The following is a 19,853-nucleotide window of genomic DNA, read 5'->3' on the forward strand; positions in this document are numbered from 1 at the left end:
CAACCCCTTCGAGCTAACCTACATTACGATGGCTCCACGCTTAAGTCCTTTCACAAGCACATCTGCCGTGAAAAATCCACGATAGTTGGCGCCCACAGTGGGGCCAGAGCACGATGGTTTCAAGTTCTTGAAGGGTAATTTCCCAGGGATCGAAGGATATGCCGTGGGCCGGACTAAGAGTCATCGCGGCAAGCTCTACATCGACGACACTGGCTGTGGCCCCGAGGCTGACTCAACCGAGTACTGGTACCGGGTCCCCTTTGGCGGAATTCACGTCTTCATCGGCAGACCGGTGAGTCAGAGCCTGAGCCGGACATCTACACCGACATCGTAGAGATGGCTCAGCGCGCAAGACCCGCCAGGTTTCAACCCGGCCGGAAGCACGTTTTCGTTGGCTTTGTTCATGGGGCGGATCTTGGGGAAGATTCTGCATCGGGTGATGAGTCCTCAACTGGAGAGACATAATCCATCTATTAGCTTCAAGACGTCGGGCTTGGGGGCTACTCCGATGGCAGCAGTGTTTCGGACCCCTATGAGTCGCCCTCCAGGGATGCGATCTTCATGGCTGGCACTGGGCTGGCTCTTAATTTGTCAACAACAGTACCGATGACATCTGGATCGACTGCCGCTACGATAGCTAGGACCAGTGGCTCAGCATGGCCGCCGGCTCAAGTTTTATCTGAACTCTTGGGTATTTTGGCGACTCTGATGGCCATAGAGGTTACTGCGGTGAATCAAGCATAGCATAACGTGGACGTTGCAAAGGTGCGAGATGAGGTGGCCAAAGCCCAGGAGGATTTTAATGCGAAGAACATCAGGATGGCAGAGGAATTAGTCGGATGGACGCTGAGTCACAGCGCATCATGTCAGAGGCCTTTCACTTAAGTTTGGATCAAAACGCCTCTAATGCAGTTCTTCGAAGGAGATATCAAACCCGTTTTCCTACACAGTATGAGGGGAGGAATCTTTTTAACACACCTGGTGTAAGGCCAAGTAACACGCTAGGTACCGCCCGGGCGGCTGAAGTCCCAGGGAGCGGGGCGGCGGCTCAGCCCCGATTGCCAGACCCGCCTCATAGGGATCGAACCCCGCCCCGTTTTTCACACCATTGGGGCATTATTCCACCCAATGGATAATATGATAGCAGCGGCTACCCAGCTCAACGCAATCCCTATCACAAATGAGACGCCTTTTGTAGCTGAGGCGCGAAACACAATTGAGCTCTTGCAGACAGCGGTCGCACAGCAGGAGAAGTATACACATAGTCGTGAGAGGGTGCATTCGACCCCCTCCCAAGCGCAGTTACAGCCAGCGCATTGAGTCACCGGCGGTTTCTAGTAGCGAGCGACAACGTCGACCAAATCAGGATGACCCTCCCCATGGGAATAACCCGCCCCTTACTCATGCTCATGCAATTGTGGATGATGCTAGGGCTCGCCGAGAGGCGGAGGCAACAACGACAACTTAGCTGGGGGCCTATCAGCAGCCTCTAGTAACCCCTTCGGCATCAATGGGGGCTGGTGTAATTTCTAGGTCCGTTGGAGTGCCTTGTTTAGTACCAACATTACGTAATGAACGTCTGCCCAAGGAGTTCAAGGGTCCTCGCAAAGTGGCTAACTACACCGCTGATCTCCCCTTGAGGCCTGGATTGAGAGTTATGAGTTAGCTATGGAGATGCTGGATGTCAATGATGGTGTATGTGCTATTTCACTATGATGTTGGATGGGCCAGCCCAGACCTGGTTAAAAGGATTGCCTGCTAATTCCATCAGTTCATGGGCAGAGTTGAAAGCGCGGTTCATTCAGAATTTCTAAGGAACATGCAAGAAGCCTCTGACGATTATCGATCTTGATAATTGTGTGCAGCGTGAGGATGAGTCGGCTCATCATTGGGTCCGGCACGTCTTAGCTATTATACATTCTTCAGAAAGTATTACGGCGGGTTAGGCAGTTCTTGTCTTGGAGGAAAATTGTCATTTTACCCCCCCCCCCTTAAGCAGAAGCCGGGGCGGCTTAAGCATCATTGTTATGACACGGGAGAGCTCGTGGCGGCTGAGGGAGTCCTGGACTAAGGGGTCCTCGGGCATCCGGGCTATGTGATATGGGCCGGACTGATGGCCATGAAGATACGAGATAGAAGAACTTTCCCCGTGTCCGGATGGGACTCTCCTTTGCGTGGATGGAAAGCTTGGCGTTCGGATCATGTACCTTCCTTTCTCCGTAACCGACTCTGTACAACCCTAGATCCCTCCGGTGTCTATATAAACCAGAGGGTTTAGTCCATAGGGCCGAGGACAATCATACATGCTAGATGCTATGTCTTGAGCTTGCGTTTGTTTTCCTTGAAGAGGAAAGGGTGATGCAGCAAAGTAGCGTAAGTATTCCCCTCAGTTTTTGAGAACCAAGGTATCAATCTAGTAGGAGGCTCCTCAAAAGTCCCACGCACCTACACAAACAAACAAGAACCTCGCAACGAATGCAATAAAGGGGTTGTCAATCCCTTCACGGGCACTTGCGAAAGTGAGATCTGATAGAGATAATATGATAAGATAAATATTTTTGGTATTTTTATGATATAGATTGGAAAAGTAAAGATGCAAATAAAAGTAGATGGTAAACTTATATGATAAAAGATAGACCCGGGGGCCATAGGTTTCACTAGTGGCTTCTCTCAAGATAGCATAAGTGTTACGATGGGTGAACAAATTACTGTCGAGCAATTGATAGAAAAGCGAATAATTATGAGATTATCTAGGCATGATCATGTATATAGGCATCACGTCCGAGACAAGTAGACCGACTCCTACCTGCATCTACTACTATTACTCCACACATCGACCGACTCCTACCTGCATCTAGAGTATTAAGTTCATAAAGAACAGAGTAACGTATTAAGAAAGATGACATGATGTTGAGGGATAAACTCATGCAATATGATATAAACCCCATCTTTTTATCCTCCATGGCAACAATACAATACGTGCCTTGCTGCCCCTGCTGTCACTGGGAAAGGACACCGCAAGATTGAACCCAAAGCAAAGCACTTCTCCCATTGCAAGAAAGATCAATCTAGTAGGCCAAACCAAACTGATAATTTGAAGAGACTTGCAAAGATAACTTAATCACACATAAAAGAATTCAGAGGAGATTCAAATATTTCTCATAGATAAACTTGATCATAAACACACAATTCATCGGATCTCGACAAACACACCGCAAAAAGAGTTACATCGAATAGATCTCTAAGAAGATCGAGCATAACTTTGTATTGAGATTCAAAGAGAGAGAAGAAGCCATCTAGCTAATAACTATGGACCCGAAGGTCCATGGTAAACTACTCACAACTCATCGGAAGGGCCTTGATATGATGTAGAGGCCCTCCATGGTCGATCCCCCCTCCGGCGGAGCGCCGACGAAGGCTCCAAGATGGGATCTCGCGGATACAGAAGGTTGCGGCGGTGGAAATAGTTCTTCGTGGTTCTCCTAGATGTTTTGGGGGTACATGGGTATATATAGGAGGAAGAAGTAGGTCGGTGGATGCTCGAGGGGCCCATGAGGGTGGGGGCGCGCCCACCTCTAGGGGGCACGCCGGGCACCCTCTTGGCCGCCTCCTCTGTTGCTTGATGTCCACTCCAAGTCCCCTGGATCACGTTTGTTCCAAAAAGATCGCTCCCTAAGGTTTCATTCCGTTTGGACTCCGTTTGATATTCCTTTTCTTCGAAAACTGAAATAGGCAAAAAAACAGCAATTCGGGCTGGGCCTCCGGTTAGTAGGTTAGTCCCAAAAATGATATATAAGTGTAAAGTAAAGCCCATAAACATCCAAAACGGGTAATGTAATAGCATGAAACAATCAAAAATTATAGATACATTGGAGACGTATTAAGCGTCCCCAAGCTTAATTCCTGCTCGCCCTCGAGTAGGTAAATGATAAAAAGAGAATTTTTGATGTGGAATGCTACCTAGCGTAATTCTCAATGTAATTTTCTTTATTCTGGCATGAATGTTCAGATCCAAATGATTCAAAATAAAAGTTTATATTGACATAAGAAATAGTAGTATTTCAAGCATACTAACTAAGCAATCATGTCTTCTCAAAATAACATGGCTAAAGAAAGTTCATCCCTACTAAATCATATAGTTTGGTCATGCTTCCATTTTCGTCACACAAGAATGCTCTCATCTTGCACACCCCCGATGACAAGCCAAGCAATTGTTTCATACTTTAGTAATCTCAAACTTTTTTCAACTTTCACGCAATACATGAGCGTGAGCCATGGATATAGCACTATGGGTGGAATAGAATATGATGATGGAGGTTGTGTGGAGAATACAAAAAGGAAGAAAGTCTCACATTGACGAGGATAATCAATGGGCTATGGAGATGCCCATCAATTGATTTCAACATGAGGAGTAGGGATTGCCATGCAACGGATGCACTAGAGCTATAAATGTAGGAAAGCTCAACAAAAGAAACTAGTGGGTGTGCATCCAACTTGCTTGCTCACGAAGACCTAGGGCATTTTGAGGAAGCCCATCGTAGGAATATACAAGCCAAGCTCTATAATGAAAAATTCCCACTAGTATATGAAAGTGACAACATAAAAGACTTTCTATATGAAGAACATGGTGCTACTTTGAAGCACAAGTGTGGAAAAGGATAGTAACATTGCCCCCCTTTTTTTTCTCCTTTTCTTTTGGGCCTTTTTTTTCTTTTGGCCTTTCCCTTTTTTCTTTGGCATTTCTTTTTTTTGTCATTTCTTCTTTTTTTCTTATTTTTTTTATTTGGGGACAATGCTCTAATAACGATGATCATCACACTTCTATTTTTTACAACTCATGAATTACAACTCAAAACTAGAACAAGATATGACTCTATATGAATGCCTCCGGTGGTGTACCGGGATGGGCAATGAATCAAGAGTGACATGTATGAAAAATTATGCATGGTGGCTTTGCCACAAATATGATGTCAACTACATGATCATGCAAGGCAATATGACAATGATGATGTGTGTCATGATGATGAACGGAACGGTGGAAAGTTGCATGGCAATATATCTCAGAATGGCTATGGAAATGCCATAATAGGTAGGTATGGTGGCTGTTTTGAGGAAGATATAAGGAGGTTTATGTGTGATAGAGCGTGTCGTATCACGGGGTTTGGATGCACCGGCGAAGTTTGCACCAACTCTCAAGGTGAGAAAGGGCAATGCACGGTACCGAAGAGGCTAGCAATAATGGAAGGGTAAGAGTGTGTATAATCCATGGACTCAACATTAGTCATAAAGAACTCATATACATATTGCAAAAATCTACAAGTCATCAAAAACCAAGCACTACGCGCATGCTCCTAGGGGGATAGATTGGTAGGAAAAGACCATCGCTCGTCCCCGACCGCCACTCATAAGGATGACAATCTAAGAACACCTCATATTTCAAATTTGTTACACAACGGTTACCATACGTGAATGCTATGGGACTTGCCAACTTCAACACAAGCATTCTTTAAATTCACAATTACCCAACTCTCATGACTCTAATATCACCACCTCCATATCTCAAAACAATTATCAAGTATCAAATTGATCATAGCATCCAATTCACTTCGTATGATAGTTTTTATTATACCCAACTTGGATGCCCATCATTCTAGGACCAATTTATAACCATAGCAAATACCATGCTGTTCTAAAAGACTCTCAAAATAATATAATTTAAGCATGAGTGATCAAAAATTTCTTCAAAATTAAGCCACCGCCGTGCTCTAAAAGATATAAGTGAAGTACTAGAGCAAAACTATCTAGCTCAAAAGATATAAGTGAAGCACATAGAGTATTCTAATAAATTCTAATCAAGTGGGTTTCTCCCAAAAGGTGTGTACAGCAAGGATTATTGTGGTAACTAAAAAGCAAAGACTAATATCATACAAGACGCTCCAGGCAAAACACATATCATGTGGCGAATAAAAATATAGCTCCAAGTAATGTTACCGATAGACGAAGATGAAAGAGGGGATGCCTTCTGGGGCATCCCCAAGCTTAGGCTTTTGGTTATCCTTGAATATCATGGGGTGCCATGGGAATCCACAAGCTTAGGCTCTTGCCACTCCTTATTCCATAGTCCATCAAATCTTTACCCAAAACTTGAAAACTTCACAACACAAAACTCAACAGGAAATCTCATAAGCTCCATTAGTGCAAGAAAGAAAAACCACCACATAAGGTACTGTAATGAACTCATTCTTTATTTATATTGGTGTTAAACCTAATGTATTCCAACTTCTCTATGGTTCATACCCCTTGATACTAGCAATAGATGCATCAAAATAAGCAAACAACACATGAAACAGAATCTATCAAAAACTGAATTGTCTATAGCAATCTGTAACTCTCGACTACTTCTGGAACTCTAAAAATCCTACCAAAATATGAAGTCCTGGGCAATTTGTCTATTGATCTATAGAAAAAACAATCAATGCAAAAGCACGTCTCTGTGAATTACTAAAATTATTTTCGTGCGCGCAAAGTTTCTGTTGTTCAGCAGAATCAAATTAACTATCACCATAGGTTATCCTATAGGTTCTACTTGGCACAAACACTAATTAAAACATGAAAACACATCTAAACAGAAGGTAGATGAAATATTTATTACTAAACAGAAGCAAAAACAAAAAACAAAAATAAAATTGAGTTGCCTCCCAACAAGCGCTATTGTTGGACGCCCCAAGCTAGGCATAAAAGCGAGGATAGATCAAAGTAGTGCCATAATAATAAGATAGATCACGAAAACTCATCTCATATTCTCTATGTTCAGCAGCAAGTTTCCTTTGAGGAAAGAAAAAGTAATCAAAAGGGCTAAATTTAATGGGACAAAAGTCCCCAAGATCATTCTCAGGAGGTATGGGTTCCTCCTTGGGCCCTTCATATTGCACAACCAATTCATCATTATAAACATTCTTTTGACAAAACCTATTGAGTCTACACTCGAGAGAATATCCTAGCTCATTATTTTGGATAGCAAAATCATTATTGAGTTCAGAAATTTTATCAATTAAAACAGCGATCGGGACCTTTTTTCTAAGGTTTTCATTAAAAGCAATATAGTCCAAAGATTGGGAGCGCATAATTTCCTCTTGATCGAAGAGGATTGCCTCTATGGGAGGACGACCGGCGTCCACCCTACAGTGCGCAAAAATTTCTTTGGCTTCTTTTATTATAAATCTAAACTCAGGTGCCAAAAAGATAGTAGCTACGCACTTAACAGAAGAATGCTCAATATTAGAAAATTCTAGGAAAATTCTTTGTATGCAAGGATGCATGTGGATAAACTGTCTTTCAAGTTCAACTATAAGCATGGCGATAACATCCGCGAGACTACTAGTTCCATGCAAGATAGAACTACCCATAGAAGGTAAAGCACCGCACAAGTAAAGAAGTCTTGAATAACCACTTTTCCAATAATATTACCTATACCGATTCGAAACTTTTTAGTATGCAAGATAGGGGGTTCTTCAGTAGGAACATCAGAATTTTCCATGTTATCATTATTGTCCATATCGATGATAATCTCCCCAATTTCAGACATAATGGCAGACAAAAGCGAGAAGGAAGAAGAGGGCAAACGGAAAAGAGAGGGCAAATAAAACGACAAGGGTGAAGTGGGGGAGAGGAAAACGAGAGGCAAATGGCAAATAATGTAATGCGAGGGAGATGAGTTCGTGATGGGTACTTGGTGTGTCTTGACTCGAACGAAGACCTCCCCGGCAATGGCGCCAGAAATCCTTCTTGCTACGTCTTGAGCTTGCGTTGGTTTTCCTTGAAGATGAAAGGGTGATGCAACAAAGTAGCGTAAGTATTTCCCTCAGTTTTTCAGAACCAAGGTATCAATCCAGTAGGAGGCTCCTCAAAAGTCCCACGCACCTACACAAACAAACAAGAACCTCGCAACGAACGCAATAATGGGGTTGTCAATCCATTCACGGCCACTTGCAAAAGTGAGATCTGATAGAGATAATATGATAAGATAAATATTTTTTGTATTTTTATGATATAGATTGGAAAAGTAAAGATGCAAATAAAAGTAGATGGTAAACTTATATGATAAAAGATAGACCCAAGGGCCATAGGTTTCACTAGTGGCTTCTCTCAAGATAGCATAAATATTACGGTGAGTGAACAAATTACTGTCGAGCAATTGATAGAAAAGCGAATAATTATGAGATTATCTAGGCATGATCATGTATATAGGCATCACGTCCGTGACAAGTAGACCGACTCCTGCCTGCATCTACTACTATTACTGCACACATCGACCGACTCCTGCCTGCATCTAGAGTATTAAGTTCAAAAAGAATAGAGTAACGCATTAAGAAAGATGACATGATGTAGAGGGATAAACTCATGCAATATGATATAAACCCCATCTTTTTATCCTCGATGGCAACAATCCAATACATGCCTTGCTGTCACTGGGAAAGGACACCGCAAGATTGAACCCAAAGCTAAGCACTTCTCCCATTGCAAGAAAGATCAATCTAGTAGCCCAAACCAAATTGATAATTCAAAGAGACTTGCAAAGATAACTTAATCACACATAAAAGAATTCAAAGGAGATTCAAATATTTCTTATAGACAAACTTGATCATAAACCCACAATTCATCGGATCTCGACAAAGTTACATCGAATAGATCTCCAAGAAGATCGAGGAGAACTTTGTATGGAGATTCAAAGAGAGAGAAGAAGCCATCTAGCTAATAACTATGAACCCAAAGGTCTATGGTAAACTACTCACAACTCATCGGAAGGGCCTTGGAGATGATGTAGAGGCCCTCCATGGTTGATTCCCCCTCCGGCGAAGCGCCGGCAAAGGCTCCAAGATGGGATCTCGCGGATACAGAAGGTTGCGGCGGTGGAAATAGTTTTTCGTTGTGCTCCTGGATGTTTTCGGGGTACATGGGTATATATAGGAGGAAGAAGTAGGTTGGTGGACGCTCGAGGGGCCCACGAGGGTGGGGGGCGCGCCCACCTCCAGGGGGCCGCTATGTCTTGAGGTTGCGTTGGTTTTCCTTGAAGTGGAAAGGGTGATGCAGCAATAGTAGCGTAAGTATTTCCCTCAGTTTTTGAGAGCCAATGTATCAATCCAGTAGCAGGCTCCTCAAAAGTCCCACGCACCTATACAAACAAACAAAGAACTCGCAACCAACGCAATAAAGGGGTTGTCAGTCCCTTCACGGCCACTTGCGAAAGTGAGATCTGATAGAGATAGTATGATAAGATAAATATATTTTTGGTATTTTATAATATAGATGCAAAAAGTAAAGATGCAAATAAAATTAGATTGAAAGCAAATATGATAAAAGATAGACCCGGGGGCCATAGGTTTCACTAGAGGCTTCTCTCAAGATAGCATAAGTATTACGGTGGGTGAACAAATTACTGTCGAGCAATTGATAGAAAAGCGAATAATTATGAGATTATCTAGGCATGATCATGTATATAGGCATCACGTCGGCAACAAGTAGACCGACTCCTGCCTGCATCTACTACTATTACTCCACACATCAACCGACTCATGCCTGCATCTAGAGTATTAAGTTCATAAAGAACAGAGTAACGCATTAAGCAAGATGATATGATGTAGAGGGATAAACTCATGCAATATGATATAAACCCCATCTTTTTATCCTCAAAGGCAACAATACAATACATGCCTTGCAACCCTTTCTGTCACTGGGTAAGGACACCGCAAGATTGAACCCAAAGCTAAGCACTTCTCCCATGGCAAGAAAGATCAATCTAGTAGGCCAAACCAAACTGATAATTCGAAGAGACTTGCAAAGATAACTCAATCATACATAAAAGAATTCAGAGGAGATTCAAATATTTCTCATAGATAAACTTGATCATAAACCCACAATTCATCGGATCTCGACAAACACACCGCAAAAAGAGTTTACATCGAATAGATCTCCACAAGAGAGGGGAGAACAATGTATTGAGATCCAAAAAGAGAGAAGAAGCCATCTAGCTAATAACTATGGACCTGAAGGTCTGTGGTAAACTACTCGCAACTCATCAGTGGGGCTATGGTGTTGATGTAGAAGCCCTCCGTGGTCGATTCCCCCTCCGGCGGAGCGCTGGCGAAGGCTCCAAGATGGGATCTCGCGGATACAGAAAGTTATGACGGTGGAAATTGTGTTTAGTTGGCTCCCTGGATGTTTTCGGGGTACGTAGGCTTATATAGGAGGAAGAAGTACGTCGGTGGCCACCCGAGGGGCGCACAAGACAGGGGGCGCGCCCTCCCCTCTCGTGGCCGCCTCGGCTGCTTCTTAACTTGCACTCCAAGTCCTCTGGATCACGTTCGTTCCAAAAAACACGCTCCCGAAGGTTTCATTCCGTTTGGACTCCGTTTGATATTCCTTTTCTTCGAAATACTGGAATAGGCAAAAAATAGCAATACAGGCTGGGCCTCCGGTTAGTAGGTTAGTCCCAAAAATGATATAAATGTGTAAAATAAAGCCCATAAACATCAAAAAGAGGTAATATAATAGCATGGAACAATCAAAAAATATAGATACGTTGGAGACGTATCAAGCATCCCCAAGCTTAATTCCTGCTCGTCCTCGAGTAGGTAAATGATAAAAACAGAATTTTTGATGTGAAATGCTACCTAGCATAATTCTCAATGTAATTTTCTTTATTGTGGCATGAATGTTCAGATCCAAATGATTCAAAATAAAAGTTCATATTGATAAAAGAAATAGTAACACTTCAAGCATACTAATCAAAGTAATCATGTCTTCTCAAAATAACATGGCAAAAGAAAGTTCATCCCTACAAAATCATATAGTTAGGCTATGCTTCATTTTTGTCACACAAAGATGTTCCCAACTTCTATACCCCCGATGACAAGCCAAGAAATTGTTTCATACTTAAATAATCTCAAACTTTTTCAACCTTCACGCAATACATGAGCGTGAGCCATGGATATAGCACTATGGGCGGAATAGAATATGATGATGGGGATTGTGTGGAGAAGACAAAAAAGGAGAAAGTCTCACATTGATGAGGATAATCAACGGGCTATGGAGATGCCCATCAATTGATGTCAACATGAGGAGTAGGGATTGCCATGCAACGGATGCACTAGAGCTATAAATGAATGCTCAACAAAAGAAAACTAGTGGGTGTGCATCCAACTTGCTTGCTCACGAAGACCTAGGGCATTTGAGGAAGCCCATTGTAGGAATATACAAGCCAAGTTCTATAATGAAAAATTCCGACTAGTATGAAAAAGACAACTTATGAGACTCACTATATGAAAAACATGGTGCTACTTTGAAGCACAATATATGAGACTCACTACATGAAGAACAAGGTGCTACTTTGAAGCACAAGTGTGGAAAAAGAGATAGTAACATTGCCCCTTTTATTTATTTTCTTTATTTTATTTTTATTTTTTTCTTTTCTTTCTTTTCTTTTTTTCTTTGGCCTTTCTTTTTCTTTTCTTTTCTTTTGGTGTTTCTTCTTTTCTTTTTCTTTTTGGGCAATGTTCTAATAATGATGATCATCACAGTTTCATTGATTACAACATATGAATTACAACTCGAAACTAGAACAAGATAGGACTCTATATGAATGCCTCCGGCGGTGTACCGGGATGGTGCAATGAATCAAGAGTGACATGTATGAAAAATTATGCATGGTGGCTTTGCCACAAGTACGATGTCAACTACATGATCATGCAATGGCAATATGACAAAAGTAAAGTATGTCATGATGATGATGAACGGAACGGTGGAAAGTTGCATGACAATATATCTCGGAATGGCTATGGAGATGCCATGATAGGTAGGTATGGTGGCTTTTTTGAGGAAGATATAAGGAGGTTTATGTGTGATAGAGTGTATCGTATCACGGGGTTTGGATGCACCGGCGAAGTTTGCACCAACTCTCAAGGTGAGAAAGGGCAATGCACGGTACCGAAGAGGCTAGCAATGGCGGAAAGGTAAAAGTGCATATAATCCATGGACTCAACATTAGTCAAAAGAACTCATATACTTATTGCAAAAATTTAGAAGTCATTAAAAATCAAGCACTACGCGCATGCTCCTAGGGGGATAGATTGGTAGGAAAAGACCATCGCTCGTCCCCGACCTCCACTCATAACGATGCACAAGCCAGGTACACTTCATGTTTCAAATTTGTTACACAACTTTAACCATACGTGCATGCTACGGGACTTGCTAACTTCAACACAAGCATTATTTAAATTCATAATCACCCAACTAGCTTGACTTTAATATCACTGCCTCCCTATCTCAAAACAATTATCAAGTACCAAATCAATCATAGCATCCAATTCACTTCCTATGATAGTTTTTATTATACCCAACTTGGATGCCTACCATTCTAGGACCAATTTTATAACCATAGCAATACTGTGCTGTTCTAAAAGACTCTCAAAATAATATAAGTAAAGCATGAGAGACTAGTAATTTCTACAAAAATAAGTCATCGTCGTGCTCTAAAAGATATAAGTGAAGCACTAGAGCAAAAACTATCAAGCTCAAAAGATATAAGTGAAGCACATAGAGTATTCTAGCAAATTCTAATCAAGTAGGCTTCTCCCAAAAGGTGTGTACAGCAAGGATGATTGTGTTAAACTAAAAATCAAAGACTAATATAATACACGACGCTCCAAGCAAAACACATATCATGTGGCGAATAAAAATATAGCTCCAAGTAAAGTTACCAATGAACGAAGACGAAAGAGGGGATGCCTTCCCGGGGCATCCCCAGGCTTAGGCTTTTGGCTATCCTTGAATATCTTGGGGTGCCATGGGCATTCCCAAGCTTAGGCTCTTGCCACTCCTTATTCCATAGTCCATAAAAGCTTTACCCAAAACTTGAAAACTTCACAACACAAAACTCAACAGGAAATCTTATAAGCTCCGTTAGTGAAAGAAAACAAAACCACCACATAAGGTACTGTAATGAACTCATTATTTATTTATTTTGGTGTTAAACCTACTGTATTCCAACTTCTCTATGGTTTATAAACTATTTTACTAGCCATAGATGCATCAAAATAAGCAAACAACACACGAAAAACAGAATCTGTCAAAAACAGAACAGCCTATAGCAATCTTCAACTAACACAAACTTCTGGAACTCTACAAATACTACCAAAATAGGAAGTGCTGGACAATTTGTCTATTGATCAGCAGAAAAAGAATCAACGCAAAAGCACGTTTCTGTGATTTAACAAAACTAAATTCGTGCGTGCAAAGTTTCTGTTTTTCAGCAGAATCAAATCAACTATCATCATAGGTTATCCTATAGGTTCTACTTGGCACAAACACTAATTAAAAGATAAAAACACATCTAAACAGAAGGTAGATGCAAGATTTATTACTAAACAGGAACAAAAACAAAAAACACAAATAAAATTGGGTTGCCTCCCAACTAGCGCTATCGTTTAACGCCCCTAGCTAGGCATAAAAGCGAAGATAGATCTAAGTAGTGCCATCTTTGGCACTAAATTCATAAGTAGCTCGCATGATAGATTCATAAGGTAATTTGACTTTATTTCTTGGAAAGTGCTCCATGCCTTTCTTTAATGGAAATTGGAATCTAATATTCCCTTCCTTCATATCAATAATCGCGCCAATCGTTCTAAGGAAAGGTCTACCAAGAATAATAGGGCAAGAAAGATTGCAATCTATATCAAGAACGATAAAATCTACGGGCACCCAATTTCTATTTTCAACAATGAGAACATCATTGATCCTTCCCATTGGCTTTTTAATGGTGGAATCCGCAAGGTGCAAATTTAAAGAGCAATCATCAAGATCATGGAAACCTAGAATATCACATAAAGTTTTCGGAATCGTGGAAACACTAGCACCCAAATCACACAAAGCAAAACACTCATGATCTTTAATTCTAATCTTTATAGTAGGTTCCCACTCATCATTAAGTTTACTAGGTATAGAAACTTCCAAATTAAGTTTTTCATCATAAGATTGCATCAAGGCAACAATATGTTTGGTAAAAGCTTTATTTTGACTATAAGCATGAGGAGAATTAACAACGGATTGCAACAAGGAAATACAACCTTCTAAAGAACAATTATCATAATCAAATTCCTTGAAATCCGAGATAGTGGGTTCAATACTATTTAAAGTCATGACCTCTCCAATCCCACTTTTACCAAATTTAGCATCAAGATCTAAAAACTCTGAATTCTTGGGACGCCTTCTAGGTAAAGTTGACTCATCTCAGTCCCATAATTATCAAGATTCATATTGCAAAACAAAGATCTAATAGGAGACACATCAATAACTTTAGATCTTCATCATTATTTTCATGGAAACTAGAAGAACACGCCTTTACAAAGCAATCTTTCTTAGCACGCAATCTAGCGGTTCTTTCCTTGCACTCATCAATAGAAATTCTCATTGCTTTGAGAGACTCATTGATATCATGCTTAGGAGGAGAAGATCTAAGTTTAAGAGAATCAACATCAAGCGAAAGTCTATCAACGTTCCTAGCCAAATCATCAACTTTGAGCAATTTTTCTTCAAGCAAAGCATTAAAATTCTTTTGAGAAATCATAAATTCTTTCACACTATTCTCAAAATCAGAGGGCATCTTATTAAAATTACCATAAGAATTATTGTAGGAATTTCCATAATTATTAGAGGAATTACTAGGGAACGGTCTAGCATTAAAGTTTCCTCTATAAGCATTGTTTCCAAAACTATTCCTACCAACAAAATTCACATCCATAGATTCATTATTATTCTCAATCAAAGTAGACAAAGGCATATCATTGGGATCAAGAGGAGTATTTTTAGTAGCAAACAATTTCATAAGTTCATCCATCTTTCCACTCAAAACATTGATTTCTTCTATAGCATGCACTTTTTTACTAGAAGATCTTTCGGTGTGCCATTGAGAATAATTAGCCATAATATTATCAAGAAGTTTTGTAGCATCTCCTAACGTGATTTCCATAAACGTGCCTCCCGCGGCCGAATCTAAGAGATTTCTAGAAGCAAAGTTCAAACCGGCATAAATTTTTTGTATGATCATCCATAAATTCAAACCATGAGTAGGGCAATTGCGAATCATCAATTTCATTCTTTCCCAAGATTGGGCAACATGCTCATGATCAAGTTGTTTAAAATTCATAATATCGTTCCTAAGAGTGATAATCTTAGCGGGAGGAAAATACTTAGAGATAAAAGCATCTTTGCACTTGTTCCAAGAATCAATACTATTTTTAGGCAAAGACGAAAACCAAACTTTAGCACGATCTCTAAGTGAAAACGGAAATAACTTCAATTTAACAATATCATTATCCGTATCTTTCTTCTTTTGCATATCACACAAATCAACAAAGTTGTTTAGATGAGTAGCGGCATCTTCACTAGGAAGGCCGGCGAATTGATCTTTCATAACAAGATTCAGCAAAGCAGTATTGATTTCACAAGACTCAACATCATTAAGAGGAGCAATCGGAGTACTAAGGAAATCATTATTATTGGTATTGGAGAAATCACACAATTTGGTATTATCTTGCGCCATGGCAACAAGTAATCCAACACACAAGCAAACAGAAAAGGCAAGCGAAAAGAGAGGAGGAGATTGGGAAAGAGAGGGCGAATAAAACGGCAAGGGTGAAGTGGGGGAGAGGAAAACGAGAGGCAAATGGCAAATAATGTAAATGCGAGGGAGATGAGTTTGTGATGGGTACTTGGTATGTCTTGACTTGAGCGAAGACCTCCCCGGCAACGGCGCCAGAAATCCTTCTTGCTACGTCTTGAGCTTGCGTTGGTTTTCCTTGAAGAGGAAAGGGTGATGCAGCAATAGTAGCGTAAGTATTTCCCTCAGTTTTTGAGAACCAAGGTATCAATCCAGTAGGAGGCTCCTCAAAAGTCCCACGCACCTACACAAACAAACAAAGAACTCGCAACCAACGCAATAAAGGGGTTGTCAATCCCTTCACGGCCACTTGCGAAAGTGAGATCTAATAGAGACAGTATGATAAGATAAATATTTTTTGGTATTTTATAATATAGATGCAAAAAGTAAAGATGCAAATAAAAGTAGATTGAAAGAAAATATGATAAAAGATAGACCCGGGGCCATAGGTTTCACTAGAGGCTTCTCTCAAGATAGCATAAGTATTACGGTGGGTGAACAAATTACTGTCGAGCAATTGATAGAAAAGCGAATAATTATGAGATTATCTAGGCATGATCATGTATATAGGCATCACGTCCGCAACAAGTAGACCGACTCCTGCCTGCATCTACTACTATTACTCGACACATCGACCGACTCCTGCCTGCATCTAGATTATTAAGTTCATAAAGAACAGAGTAACGCATTAAGAAAGATGACATGATGTAGAGGGATAAACTCATGCAATATGATATAAACCCCATCTTTTTATCCTCGATGGCAACAATACAATACGTGCCTTGCAACCCTTTCTGTCACTGGGTAAGGACACCGCAAGATTGAACCCAAAGCTAAGCACTTCTCCCATGGCAAGAAAGATCAATCTAGTAGGCCAAACCAAACTGATAATTCGAAGAGACTTGCAAAGATAACTCAATCATACATAAAAGAATTCAGAGGAGATTCAAATATTTCTCATAGATAAACTTGATCATAAACCCACAATTCATCGGATCTCGACAAACACACCGCAAAAAGAGTTTACATCGAATAGATCTCCACAAGAGAGGGGGAGAACATTGTATTGAGATCCAAAAAGAGAGAAGAAGCCATCTAGCTAATAACTATGGACCCGAAGGTCTGTGGTAAACTACTCACAACTCATCGGAGGGGCTATGGTGTTGATGTAGAAGCCCTCCATGGTCGATTCCCCCTCCGGCGGAGCACTGGCGAAGGCTCCAAGATGGGATCTCACGGATACAAGAGGTTACGGCGGTGGAAATTGTGTTTCGTTGGCTCCCTGGATGTTTTCGGGGTACGTAGGCTTATATAGGAGGAAGAAGTACGTCGGTGGCCACCCGAGGGGCGCACAAGACAGGGGGCGCCCCCTCCCCTCTCGTGGCCGCCTCCGCTGCTTCTTGACTTGCACTCCAAGTCCTCTGGATCACGTTCGTTCAAAAAATCACACACCCGAAGGTTTCATTCCGTTTGGACTCCGTTTGATATTCCTTTTCTTCGAAATACTGAAATAGGCAAAAAAACAGCAATACGGGCTGGGCCTCCGGTTAGTAGGTTAGTCCCAAAAATGATATAAATGTGTAAAACAAAGCCCATAAACATCTAAAAGGGGTAATATAATAGCATGGAACAATCAAAAATTATAGATACGTTGTAAACATATCGGGGGCATGCTGGGCACCCTCGTGGCCGCTTCCTCTGTTGCTTGACGTCCACTCCAAGTCCCCTGGATCACGTTTTTTCCAAAAAGACCGCTCCCAAAGGTTTCATTCCGTTTGGACTCCGTTTGATATTCCTTTTCTTCGAAACACTGAAATATGCAAAAAAAACAGCAATTTAGGCTGGGCCTCCGGTTAGTAGGTTAGTCCCAAAAATGATATAAAAGTGTAAAGTAAAGGCCATAAACATCCAAAACAGGTAATATAATAGCATGAAACAATCAAAAAAATTAGATACTTTGGAGACGTATCACTAGACATCTAGGGTTTGGCCATCACGATCTCGAGGTAGATCAACTCTTGTAACCCCTATACTCATCAAAGTCAATCAACCAGGAAGTAGGGTATTACCTCCATTAAGAGGGCCCGAACCTGGGTAAACATCATGTCCCCTGCCTCCTTGTTACCTTTGATCCTTAGACGCACAGTTCAGGACCCCCTACCCGAGATCTGCCAGTTTTGACACCGACATTGGTGCTTTCATTGAGAGTCCACTGTTTTGTCACCAGAAGGCTCGATGGCTCCGTCAACCATCCACATCAACACCGCCCCGAGGGAGACTTTTCTCCCTGACCAAATCTTCATATTCGGTGGCTTCGCACTACGTGCCAATTCAATTGGCCATCTGGAGCAGATCGACAGCTACGCCCCTGGTCATCAGATCAGTTTTGGAAACCTAAACTGCGTCGCTGATATCCGAGGAGACTTGATCTTCCAAGGGTTCGCAGCCTTAACCGCATCCTAGGCCTTAGATCCGGAACACCTCACCGAGTCTGAAGACGGGAGTTTAGAACCCGCCGGACTCTCCACAGCCATAGAGCTCAGCACCAAAGATACGGAGGGGATCATTTCATCGGAAGGCCCGGAGTCATATCAGGCTCCTCTTATAAACACAAAGCCAGACTCATCCCCGAACATCAGATCCGAACTCTCGAGGTCCGTGTTACATGAGCTCGGCCGAGGAAACCCTATCCCGCCCTGCTCCGCAGACTCTCGCTGCCCTATCCAAACCTCTCTCTTAAACAACGCCCTGGACTTAATGCGATCCCTCGCCATAATAGAAGGACCGCCGCCAAAGTACGCCCAGCCCACACTAGGGGCTGAAGGCGGGGGATTTTATGTCCCACCCACCACTCACTTTATAGCCATTGTCGATGACTTAACTGACATGCTAGATTACGCCTCCGAAGACATCGACGGTATGGACGACGATGCCGAAGAGGAGCAAAGCCAGAACCCACCGTTTACCGGTCGCTGGAAGACCACTTCCTCATATGACGTATACATGGTGGACACACTAAAATAAGATGACGTCGACAATGGAATTAATCTAGAGGATGAACCTGCTGAAGCACCTACTAAGCATCGACGTCAGCGGCGCCGATCAAAATCGCATCACGAAAAAGACAACAATACTGGCACCAGAGATAATGATACCCCTGATAATGTCGAAGACCACGACGCCCCTGCCGAGCCAACATCCGGACATGATGATTGGGAAGAGGGGCAAGTCAACCCCGATGATCCTATCGGGGATGAGGGATCGAAGATAGTAACTACCTATCGACCTCCGGAGAGGATTAAAGCCTGGGCGATGAAGACTTCATCATACCAGAGGACCCCCTCAAACAAGAGCTCTTTAAGCGTCGGCTAATAGCCACAACAAGAAACCTGGAAAAGAAGTGGCAACAACTTCAAGCCAATCAGGATTTACTCAATGATAGATGGACTAATGTCCTGGCAGCCGAGGAATACGGCCTCGAGCACCCAACTAAGAGTTACCCAAAGCGCAGGTTGCTCTCCCAATTCGACGGTGAGGTCCCAAAGCCTATACCGATAGCGCGTAACGCGGATGACGAACTTGACAGACCACCTCATGGCTGGGATAGAGCGGCAACCCAAGCCAAACGCAAAATTGCGCCACCTTGCCCTAGAGGTAGAGAAACAGCGGCCGCAGGACACATGCACGACATGCGATAGGACCATGGACAATAGAACCGGTCATACAGATCAATTTATGGATCACGAGGGCGCGCACCAGTGCGAGAAGATGGCCATCAGGCCTGGCGAAATAAACACAACCTCACACGGGCCAAAAACCGCATACAGACTCCATCCGAACTCCATCATGACGTCGCCCGATATAGAGGAACCGCACACCCTCTATGCTTCACCGATGAGGTAATGGAGAACCAGTTCCTAGAAGGGTTTAAACCCGTGAACATTGAATCATACAATGACACAACAGATCCCGCAATATGGATTGAAGAATTTCTTCTCCACATTCACATGGCCCGCGGTGATGACTTACATGCCATCAAGTACCTCCCCCTAAAGCTTAAGGGACCAGACCGGCATTGGCTGAACAGCCTCCCAGAAAACTCTATCGGAAGCTAGGAAGACTTGGAGGACGCCTTCAGAGA

The sequence above is a fragment of the Triticum aestivum genome, chromosome 4B (assembly GCF_018294505.1).
Source record: "Triticum aestivum cultivar Chinese Spring chromosome 4B, IWGSC CS RefSeq v2.1, whole genome shotgun sequence".
NCBI classification, from domain to species: Eukaryota; Viridiplantae; Streptophyta; class Magnoliopsida; order Poales; family Poaceae; genus Triticum; species Triticum aestivum.